Raw genomic sequence first — 12,561 nt, 5'->3', positions numbered from 1 at the left:
ACTTGCTGAAGGTCGCACTATAACTTCATTTACGAAACATAATCACGTTTTCAAGTTACGAACTTTTGTCTTTACAGTTTTCACATTGTTTGCGCTAATTTCTGTGGAGCACTATCAGTCTTCTGTCACTAGTCGTAGATATTTTAAAGAAAACTATGGTTTAAAGGCGTAACTACTGTGTGTTTAGTTTATGTCTCTTCCTGTTTGGTTTGTTTACGTATATGTTGTCCTCCTAACGAGGTGTATGCTGAAAACCAACGCTTATTCATTTATGTTCTCTTAGTTGTGTGTGTGTGTGTGTGTGTGTGTCTGTGTAAGAAAAAGAATGTACATGTAGGTTTTTTGTGGTGTGGCTGTGGGTGTGTCAGTGGTTCCTCAGGGCGGGTTGTAGGAAGTTGAATGTGAATGTGACAGGGGGTTTTTGAAAGTTTTGGGTTTCAGTTGATATGAGTTTTGGTTTAAATGTTTTGTGGAGGGGCTCTTGGGCAAATGAGTGGACAGGTGTTACGTGTTGTTGTTGTTATTATTATTATGATAATAATCCTCTTTTAGACTGTTACTCTATTATTTTATCTATTAATGTAAACAGTAAGCTCTCTGTCATGTTACTTGTTCATTCAACAGGGTTTTGTTCTCTGCTTTGATTTTTTTTGTATGTGATAATTTTATTGCAGGTTTAGGAGGTGTTTTTTTATTGTTGAGTCTAATTATTTTTGATGTGTCGACAGAAGTGCCGACACAGTGTTATTTTGAGGGGGCCGATATGCACGCTATAAGCTCACGCAGAATATCGTGAAGTCTGAAACAGGACGCTCAATGAATGCTATAAAGAAAAGTACGTTGCTTTTGGAATACTTCACTTTAATCCATCCTTGTTGTATACATCGTTCTTGTTGAGACATGCTTTAGACGATAATTATCAATTGCTATGTAAGGCTAATGGCGCCTTGCTAGGTCGTAGCCATGGACTTAGCTGAAGGCTATTCTAACTATCTGCTCGGCAAAGGAGCGAGGCTTCGTCAGTGTAGTCGCTAGCTACGTCGTCCGTACAACTGGGGCGAGTGCTAGTCCGTATCTCGAGACCTGCCTTGTGGTGGCGCTCAGTCTGCGATCACACAGTGGCGACACGCGGGTGCGACGTGTACTAATGGACCGCGGCCGATTTAAAGCTACCACCTAGCAAGTGTGGTGTCTGGCGGTGACACCACAATTTTCATGTCTCCTTTTCTAGAGGTTGGCTTGTGACTGTTCCCTTACTTCCAGATTCTCACGTGTTCTTTGTATCTTATATCAAATTTTCTGCCTGTTATATGTACATTGGTGTCTAAAATTAAAGCAATAAACGGAAATTTTGCAAGGTTGCCATTATTTTTCTTAAATACCGTACAAACAGGTGACAGTAAAGTAAAAACAATGTAAAGAACACAGAAGTTCACCACTGCAAAATGCCAACTTAACGGATTTGCACACACGTTCCAACAACTGGTTAATGTTCCCAGTATGGGGTATGACATCTCTGGCAGCAATACAAGCCTGACAACGACGGGGAATGCTTTGAATGATGTTCGTCTCATGCTGGGGCAATAACGCCCATTCTGCCTGCAGAGCTGCTCGCAGATCTTGGAGAATGGTTGGTGGATGCTGACGCGATGCACCGCGTCTCCCTGGTGCAGCCTGCACATTGTCTGTGGGATTCCAATCTGAGAGGGAGCAGACCACGCCATGCCTCCCATATCTTCTAAGAAAACATCAACCACTTGTGTTCTATGAGGTCGAACATTACCGCCCATCAGTACGCAGTCTGGGCCCACAGCATCGCGCAGCAACCACATACGAAGTCCGAAGATCTCGTCACGATACCTAATAGCAGTTACACCTTGACGATTCCCCTGTACAATTTCATGAAGAGGTGTTCGAGTGGTCAACATAATCACTGCTCACACCATGCGGAATCCTCCGGTCTCTTTCCGAATCTCTGGATCTCGAAATAGTGTTCCACGTTCCCTCCAGAAGCGAATCCGCTGAGGATCACTCTCCCGACCAAATCGGGACTCATCTGCGGAAAGAACTGTCCGGGTGGCACCTTGGCGACTCCACTCTTGACGTTCTCTTTTGTGAAGACGTGTCAGAGGTACGCATACATCATGCCCACGACAATAAAGGCCACACTGCCGAAGCCTTCTCTACACCGTATTCCTCGATACAACTCGTCCAGTGGATACTGCGAGCTCAGACGGCAGTTGCAGTGCAGTACTAAGGCGGTGTCGTCGTGCCCTTACAGCCAGATAACGTGGCCCGACCTGTGCTGGTCTTCGGGATACAGTTTCAGTCTATAACATAAAATGTCGACACTTCAGAGAAACAAGAGGACGACTCACACTAGGCCACCGCGTTGCATCAGTCTGCATTGCTCTGCTTGCAATCTTCCTACGGCCGACCACCGCAGGGAGTCTGGTACGCATCTTTTCTGTGCCACACTGCACACCGCACCGTCTGTGACTGTGTACACAACGATTGTGGTTATTGGACCATCTGACAAACACTACCCTATTTGATAGGTGCCCTGACATCATGGTTGGCGTGATTGTTCGTTGACTGGGATGCCATTTTCCGTGCAGAACACGATCGTACCGACATCTATTAACAGTTTGTATTATTATATCATGAATGAGACAGAGAATGCGGAAATAATGCTATGTTTATACCCTGTCTTTTGAAAATATTGGTGATTTTATGTATGAGTTTGTGTTTGTATGTCATTGTGAAACACTGTGTTTTCTCGTGTATTTTCCTGATTATTCTGTGTAGCTGTTGTCTCTGGTTTTGTGTTTCCATTACAGAAGAACTTTACATCACGAGAAGTTTATCTTCCCGTGTCGCCCGAAGATACTTTTAGTTTCTCGGGCACATTTTTAGAAAGGAAGGGGATAATTTAGAAAAGACCATCTTGTAAGCAAAATCGAACGTAGAAGACTATGGGCAATAGCAGAAAGTAGACGGTTGAGTCAAGCGAAGAAGATTACCGGCCTACCTCTTCACATTATATTAAGAAGGGCTGAAGATCGCTGTGGATGCAGACATGTAGTCCAGGATCCATTTACTTAACAAATTAATGAAGTAACTTCGCTTAGCAGGGAGTAAACCGAATCATTATGATGTTGATGAATTTAGTAAGTTAAAGTTGCAAAGTACGACACGAATTGTTTACAGAACAATGGAGAAACTGGTAGACGTTCGATCTCGAGGAAAATCTGTTTAGTTTCGACAAAAATATTGGAATACGTGAGTAATATTGACCTTTTAGACGTATCTTGGAAGATACTACGTTTGAAGGGAGGGAAACGCACGCTTATAAAATTTGTAGAGAAGGATTTTGACAATGTTGACTGGAATACATTGAAATTTTGAAGGTAGCGGAGTTAAAATACAGGGAGGAAAAGGTTATATACAACTTGTACAAAAACCAGAGTGTAGTTATTAGAATTGAAGCACGGGAAGGGGAAAGAGAGGTTGAGAAGGAAATGAGAGGCGTAGCCTACCCCTGACGTTATTCGATGTGTCCTGTGAACAAGTAGTAAAGGAAAACAAGGGGTAATCTGGAGAGGGAATTACAGATCATAGAGGAAAAAAAAGAGCTCGAGATTTGCCTATGAGACTGTAATTCTGTTAGAGATACCAACGTCTTGGAAGGGTTAGCGGCTCTAGAAGAGACTGTGAGGTTTACGTCAAAGAAAGTACAGCACGGGTAATGGATGTAGTTGAATTAAATCATTCGATGCTTAAGGAATTAGGTAATGAGTCACTAAGGTAGTAGGCAAATTTTATTTTTCTTCTAGTAGAAAGAACGCAGGTGTGCTCTAGCATTGACTGGCGCTCGATTATTACTTGCTATATATTGGCTGGTTGGAAAATTTGGCCTGCAGTCGTCTTCGCTTGACCCAGTCATCTACTTTCTGCTGTTGCCCATAGTGTTCTACGTTCGATTTTGCCTTACAAGATAATCTTTTCTAAATTATTCCCTTTCTTTTTGAAAATGTGCAAAGCAACTGGAAGTGTATTTGGCAGATGCGGAAAGATAAACCTCGCGTGATGTTAAGTTCTCCTGTAGTGGAAACACAAAACCACAGACAACAGAATAATCAAGAAAATATACGAGAAAACACAAGATGTTATACAGTACGAACTCATACGTAAAATCACCATTTTCAAAAGACAGGGCATACACAACATACAGTTCTACCCAAAACACACCCAAAACTGACAAAAGACATAGACATATACTAGAAAGCAGGTATATACGAATTACAGTGTAGCACTTGTGATGGCACATACGTACAACAAACAGGTAGAACATTTGATGTCGGATAGAGAGAACACGTGAGAGTCTGCAAGTGTGGGACAAACCACTCCACATTAGCAGAACACCTCAGTGACACGAAAATAGGTGAAAGAAGTGCGGCCGTATCCGGAGTTACAGTATCTCGCGAGATACTGTTTCTTCCGTAGGTGTGTTTAATTTGCAAAGACGCGGTATTTACTGTATGTGGCTTCGTAAACTATCCCTGCGTAATAATTGATTGTATTCGTGCCGGGTCTCCAGCCAGGAGAACATAATTATGTTGAGTGGACGTTGTGTTGCGGTATCGGCCTGTAAATCCCAGCTTCCTCGCCGACGAACAGCACTCGCCACGGGTGGTGCGTGCAGCAGGCGCCTGCTACGTGGCCCTGTACGCAACAATGATCGTTGAGGTGTCACTGTTGGTAGGCGACGGTTGTGGCCTGTCAGCTGCGCGTCCTTCCGCCCCTGCAGTTCCGCGCGGCCAGCGGTCACTCCTGTCACCTGTCGCTGCCTCGGTGGCGGTTTTCAGTAGCGCAATTTTGCCATGCACGGTGTAGTTTAACCACAGCGACACGCGAACGGATTTCAAACTAGTCTCAATGCATCTTTCAAACTGTGACTGACGCCCGAACAACAGGGAACTGAGATGCATTGAGACTACAAAACAGTGCATTGCTAATGGCTAGGCACTATGCGAAATCTGGATTTGCCAAATAAAACGTGCAACAAAAGGACGACTGATTGCTGCGCTCTGTAATTTATAAAAGATTTAAGTGAGTTTGAATGTGGTGTTATAGTCGGCGATGGGACTGAGCGTGTATGACGTAGTGGTGAAGTAGGGATTTTCCCGTACGGCCATTTCACAAGTCTACCGTGAATATCAGGAATCCGGTAAAACATCAAATCTCCGACATTGGTTTCCTGCAAGAACGGGACCGACGACAACTGAAGAGAATCGGTCGATGTGACAGAAGTGCAACCCTTCTGCAGATTGCTGTAGATTTCGATGCTGGGCCGCCAACAAGCGTGAGCGTGCGAACCACTCGACGAAACTCCGTCGGTATGGGCTTTCGGAGCCAGAGGCCCACTCGTGTACCCTCGATGACTACACGACACGAAGCTTTGTGCCTCGCCTGGGCCCGTCAACACCGATATTGCATTGCTGATGACTGGAAAGATGTTGCCTGGTCGGTTTCGAATTGTACCGAGCGGGTGGATATGTACGGGTAGGGAGACATCCTCACGAATCCTTGAAGCCTGGATGTCAGCAGGGGACTGTTCAAGCTGGTGGAGGCTCTGTAATAGTGTGGGACGTGTGCAGTTGGAGTGATATGGGACTCCTGATACGTCTAGATACGACTCTGACATGTGACACGTACGTAAGCATCCTGTCTAATCACCTGCATTCACTCGTGTCCACTGTGTATTCCGACGGACTTGTGCAATTCCAGCAGGACAGTGGGACACCCCACACGTCCAGAGTTGCTACAGAGTGGCTCCAGGAACACTCTTCTGAGTTAAACACTTCCACTGGCCACCAAACTCCCGAGACATGAGCACCATTGAGCATATCTGGGATGCCTCGCAACATGATGTTCAGCAGCGATCTCCGCCCCCTCGTACTCTTACGGATTTATGGACAGCCCTGCAGGAGTCGTGGTGTCAATACCCTCCAGCAGTACTTCACACATTAGTCGAGTCCATGACACGTCATGTTGCGGCATTTCTGTGTGCTCGCGGGGACCCCGCACGATATCAGGCAGGTGTGCCAGTTTTTTTGGCGCTTTAGTGTGTGTCTTGCAGAATAGTAAAAGTGAAGAAATTGCAGGTTGCTTCTGCACCGAAGAGTTGCAGAAAAGCTCAGAACCGGATTTGTTTCTCGTGGAGAGATTTATAAGACGTCGAGCAAATAGTCAAATGGCTTGGTTTTCCTGCAGCACAATACAGGTGGACTGATGTTAACTTTTTGCTGCCTAATGGGTTGCGCAGGCCACAACAACAAGCGTGCTAGGAGACACACTAGACAAACTGCCAGTCGAATTTCGGGATATGACTATTGTGGACCTGGAATAAAGCTACAAAAACGCTTGGCACGAGGTGATAAGCTGCTCGACGAAGCGTGTATGGAAAATTACATTGCATACGCTGCAAATAAAGGTATCCCTAATCGTCACATTGCAGAGAGGATTTTAGCTGATAAGGCTAAGGCGATACGCAGAAAAAAGGATACTGGTATAGTAAACGATGGAAATCGCAGCCACCTTTCCTATACTTGAATCCATACAGGAAAGGGCTTGGTCTATTCATAAATAGAAACAAACCCGTTAGCAGTCCCACAAGATCGGACACTCACAAATACTGATCCACTTCAGTTTGTTAGAAGAAATTCAACATTCCAAGATTCCGTGGTGGTGTGTTTATGCGAGATACATAACCGAAGATTAAGTGGAAAACTGGTGCAAGTGGTATTGTGAATTTAGATGTAGCTGAAGGTCCCGGCACGCACTGGTTGTCATATGTTACGAAAAATGCAAATACCGTCTACTGATTCGACTCATTTGGTGACCTGCAACTGGCAGAAGAATTAAAACAACACTTCACTCGCAGAAGACGCGTGTTCCCCAATTTTCGGTGCTATCAGGACTGTAACACACACCTCTATGGACATCTGTGCACCATGTTTCTCTCGACGTTTACAAAGCAGACATATGTAAGTAAATGCTTTAAACATTTCATCAGTTGATGTTCAGATGCAACCACTTTGACAATGAAAGAACGATCACCTGTGTTAAGTGCAAATTACTATCCGCCAATTGATTTGAGCATTGGTGAATGGAATTGATTGGACTGGAGACGTACAACAGCATCCCAAATATAACCGAAGATAACAATAAACTGCACCTGGATATTAATGATGAAAAAGACATTGTTGAAATAGAACCTGATGCATACGATATCGATGATATAAACGAAGTCTTAAAACAGACTGGGAAAGCTATTGAGCTGGGTGCAAACATTAATACACTTAAATCTGAAATAAGCAATGTGAATGCAACGATTGATTTTAACCAGGAAAGTTCTATAGGCCGCCTACTGAGTTTCATAAAAGGACAGGTTTTGAAGAAGGATCATAGTAAATTTTACAAGTCAGATAAGACTTGACATACTGCCTGTCAGCACAATCCGGGTTGAGTGTGACATTGCAATGAACTATCCCAACGACAGTCTGATTCATACTATTTACAAATTCTTCCCATCAGTTGCAACAGAGTATAAGATTTCTGAGACTCTCACCAATGCAATATACCTTCCAGTGACAGTTCAGACATTGGACTATTTGGTGTTGCGTATTGTGGACCAGAATAATCGACTTGTTGACTTTCGTGGTGAGGAGATCACTGTACGATTACATCTAAGGCAGGATGGGCGTACTATATAAAAGCAGCACACGCAATCCACAGCACGTCACTTTGCTGCCGAACTGCAAAGTGATAACAGGTGTGAACTAATAGTTTCTTAAATCAGTTGGCTTGAAACCTCGCAATTACGTCCTCACTCAATATAACCAGTCCAGTAGAGTATGATGAGCGAATTTTATGCCAAGAATACTTCTCGCATAAACCCTATTCTTCAACCACATTTAAGAAAAATGATGAAATAAGTGGATTGTCATCCAGCAGCAAAAAAATATTTTACACTGATTACCCTATTGTACCAACAATTAAACCCTGCAAAGTGAACCCTACATATTGTCAAATAGGGAAAGACTCATACTTAATTACACTTCTCTCCCATCGAGGACATGAGCTTCCATATTAGAACAGGAAACCGACCTGTGGCCCATCAGTATATCACTGCGTACCCTACATATTGTCAAATACGGAAACACACCAACTCAATTACACTGCCTCCCACTGAGGACAGGAGCTTGAATATTAGAGCGTGAAACCAATCTCCAACCCAGTAATATATCACTGCCTACTGTGTCGGTGTAGTAAACATGTAATTCGTATCCTACACCGTACAAAAATCGCCCCTTTTACATCATTCATACATATACCACGAAGATAGACAGCACAGTATGAATACTCACACCATTAGATATACCCCTGCATGGTCGGCAGTCATCCACGCCAGACGGGTGGCCACAGCACCCTCATAAGACCCAAGTCACTCTCAGAACTGTTGTACAAATTCAGTCTCCTTTCCCCTTGGCACAACCACATTACTGTTTCTGGTGGGGACCTGCTTGCTTGCTTGCTCGCTTTTCTACACCCATCTCCAGACTCTGGGATTACAAGAACATATCTAATTTCGTGTGGTTTGCTAGAATATCATACTATTTTCCCAGTACTTCTCGATATCAAGCACATATCAATATTGGTTGCATAGCAGTACCTCTCGCATTATATAATTCCGAAGGTAGAGACTGGAAATTATCTCTCTAGAAACTGAAACTTAATTAGGTGGGGCGTGCTGTAAACCACTGACTAACTAGAAACCTGTCACGTTTGCAAAGACATTTACTCACAAACTCGAAAAAAGTAAAGAAAACTGGTATTTCCACTCACGAATACCGATGTCAGTGATGTAGCAGATTCCAAATCATCCCTATAATTTACAAGGTCAACTAAGGTGTTTCTCATGTCTAGAAAACTGGTAGTCGTGTCTTCCACATGCTAGCTGTACATGCCACAATCGATTTTCCCTCAACTAAATAAAGGCGCGAATTGTGCAGAAGCAGTCAACCAAACAATTTTCATGGGAGGGAATAATGGTCCTGCGCAAATGCATCTACATATTCAATCTCCTCAAATTTCCACGCAATCACGAAAGCTGTCCAACACATATTAAGTATTAGTTCGCTATTCGGTAGTCTAGAGGACAGCACATTAATTCATCTACATTCCTGCACTCCAACAGGCCTCTCCATTCTGAAAGCTCCTACCATTAATCGGAAACGTGAATCACCCCCGCACAGATCACTGACGCTGCAGGCCGAGCATGCACAGGTAGAATTAATCATCCTAAGAAATCGGTCACATATATATTTTATCCCTGTACTTACAACTAAAAGTTATGATTGTGGTCTCAGTTGAATGACATTCGACAATGAGCTAAGTATCAGAAACACACCCTGCTGACGGCTGTGGCTCTGGAAATAGAAGTATCAGTACCCATTCTTATGACTTGACATAGTCTCCCAGGCTATTACAGTACTCCACGTGAAATCCATACCTTCCTTGCGACTGGACATAGTACTTTCCTTTGCACTTGTCAGAAGTATTTCAGGAATGTGCAGTGATATAAAACATGGAAGAGTGCAGAGTGGTTAACACATTTCTACCACGGAATTCACTGGGACGATTCTGGCATACCCTATAAAGGTATGGTGACGTCACTTCAATCATTCGACTACATGGATGCCGTCATGTATGTGAAATGGGAAGGAGAAGATCTCATGGATGCATCGAATCTTCAAGTTTGCTGCTGTTCTGCGGGTGTCCTGCTCTCCATTGACACAAGAAGAAGATGTGTGGAAGTAGTGTTGCTGTGTCTGCGTATGAAAATGTGAAATTACTTTCAAGTTGGATGAGAAACGAATGAATTTTACCTCACATTACGTGCATTGTTCTTTTACTGATTTCATCCCGAGCCATGTAGTTGATCCCAGATACTGTGCCTGTGATTTTCCTCAAGCACTGGAAATATAATTTTAGACATGTTTGCTACATGTCTTTGGAACTAGACATGGCCACGTGCTACCTGTGCCCGTAATCCAACGCAGGCAGTATGATAGGCAAAGTCCCATGTCGTTATTTCATGTTTTTTATTTTATTTTAAACATCACCTCCCTTGTGTTTCAAACGAATACCATCTTCGTCTTGCACAGCCTTTATATTCATTTGTGAGGGTAGGGATTTGTGAAATAAAAGCAAAGACATGTGGCAGCGAATAACAGTCTTTTTTATTCAGACATAAATATTCACAGGAGTAATACCGCTTTACATTCAGAAATCTTATTGTTTTTACAACACACGAATTAATATTAGTTGTACATTCACAGTTCCAATTTTTTTTACACACACACACACACACACACAGTTTTACAAATAATAGTACTGGCTGAAAAAAAAACTTTTTTTACTTTACATTACAGTTGTGTTTGAATATTTCTACATGATTAACAGTACTGGGTGAAAATTTCTGCATTACGTCTCAGTACTGATGACAGCTTTTGCAGAGGTACAGTTTTTCTTACACTAATACTATTACGACTACTATTACTAGTGAAATTCCACCCGAACAGAAGACTTAATTTATACGTTGAAGGATGTGGCTCTAAACATTTTCCACCTCAAGCGGCTGAAAAAATTTAATAATGCAGTGCAGTGAGTGGCTCTAAAATGCCACCCCAAAGAACTGCTCTAAAATGAACTGGCAGGAACTCTCACTTGAAACTAATACGACTTCGACAGCTAGCAGCAGGTGAAACTTTCTATTTACACACACACACACACACACACACACACACACACACACACTTGAAGTGCAAGAGAGAGAAACACTGTAAAATTACATTTTTTCTCCATTTACAATTTTTTAACTTTTTGATGAGTTTTCTACAACCTTTAAATTATTTTATATATACTTTGCTAAGTTTTTTCAACTTTTTCATAATTCTTATAATTTTTAAAACTTTTTCTCGCATATACTTGCAAGCATACTGAAGTTGGTATGTGAGGCTAAGGGGGTTCCCTTCACAGTGGGTGATAGGGGGGAGACATTCGAAATCAACATATACAACAATGGACATCACTCATGGTGGTGAGCATTCTTTAATTTATGAAACTTGTTTACTTCTAAAGGCATAACAACACGTACCAGTTCTTTGGAATTGCAGTCCTTCAGATGCTTTTTTAAATACTGTTCTCCGAAAAGGCATGTAGACACTTGAAGCAAATATCCTCTTTACTCCCGTGTTTACTCATCTGGGAGGCGAGAAGGTGGGACATGTCTTTGACCCATATGTTATGCTGACTATCACTTTCAGAGAAGAGCTGATGTTTACTTGAAGATCGCCCTGACCTGTATATTTCGAAAAATGGAGTGATCCAACAAGATAATGCTTCTCTTGCTCATCTGGCATGCTTTTCTTCTCCAGGCCATAAACATGAACCGATATTCTGGGATTTTGTGCCTCAAATTTTGGTATGTCCTGAATCTTTACAGGGATCTCGATACTGTCAACATTGTAACATCCACGAATGTTAAGACCTCCTCTGTATCGAGATTTGCGCTGTGCATGTTTCTTGTAATTTCCCTGGCAGGCCAGGATTGACCATACAAAACAAGCCGCATCCTATGCATTTTGGACGTTAACACTTTCATCTTATCGTTATGGAGCTTGATATAAGTGGACACTCGTTTTAAAGGATCACAGAAATGAATGTGGATGCCGAGATGTGGTATTGCTTTAGCTGACCTTCTTACTACCATCTTGGAAAACCAGGCCAGAATAGTACGAGACTACTCAGTGGTTGGTATGCTCCGAGATATAACTCCATTATCACCCCAGATGTTGTGCATGTTTGCGTGGTTGAGTCAACTCGCAGCTGAGTACTGCATTAATCTAGGGCTTTGAGGAGCTCTGTGTCCAGCACCGGCAGGCATGCTTCTAGAAACCTGACTGAGTGGCGATACCCCCAAGCTGACTCTCAGTTCTAGTGAAAGAGATACTACCCTCAAAGGCCCTAGCAACCACCGAGTATTCCAGAAGAGTCATGACGCCATTAATCTGATGTCTTTGACAAGCAGGACGGGAGACAGCGCTGCCGGTAGCCGCAGGTTAACACTAGAACTAGGAGGCGACTCCGCCCACCTGGTGGGTGGCAGCGTTGGGGAGGAGGCGCCTGCTGAAGTGAGGGGTATGCACACATACTTTCTGTGACCGGCAGTGGTGAAGAGTTGCAGTAGGATGAGGTGGAGGCGATGGGGCCTAGCGGGAGCAGCCTGGTTGTCGTGAAGGCATCCGGCAATGTTGCTGCTGCATGCTGGAGGCTCCACCACCACCAGCCTGGGGGGTGGGAGGTCGTTGCCGTTCACGCACTCCACGGCAGTGCGTGTCCCACTCCTGCCGCCGCAGCCACCCCTCCAGGCATTCGTGCCACTGCCAGCTGTTGTGGCAACTGTCGTACCTCGAACATACGAATAATGAAAAA

The sequence above is a fragment of the Schistocerca serialis genome, chromosome 2, assembly GCF_023864345.2.
Source record: "Schistocerca serialis cubense isolate TAMUIC-IGC-003099 chromosome 2, iqSchSeri2.2, whole genome shotgun sequence".
In the NCBI taxonomy this organism is placed as follows: Eukaryota; Metazoa; Arthropoda; class Insecta; order Orthoptera; family Acrididae; genus Schistocerca; species Schistocerca serialis.
This window is presented reverse-complemented; position numbering follows the sequence as displayed.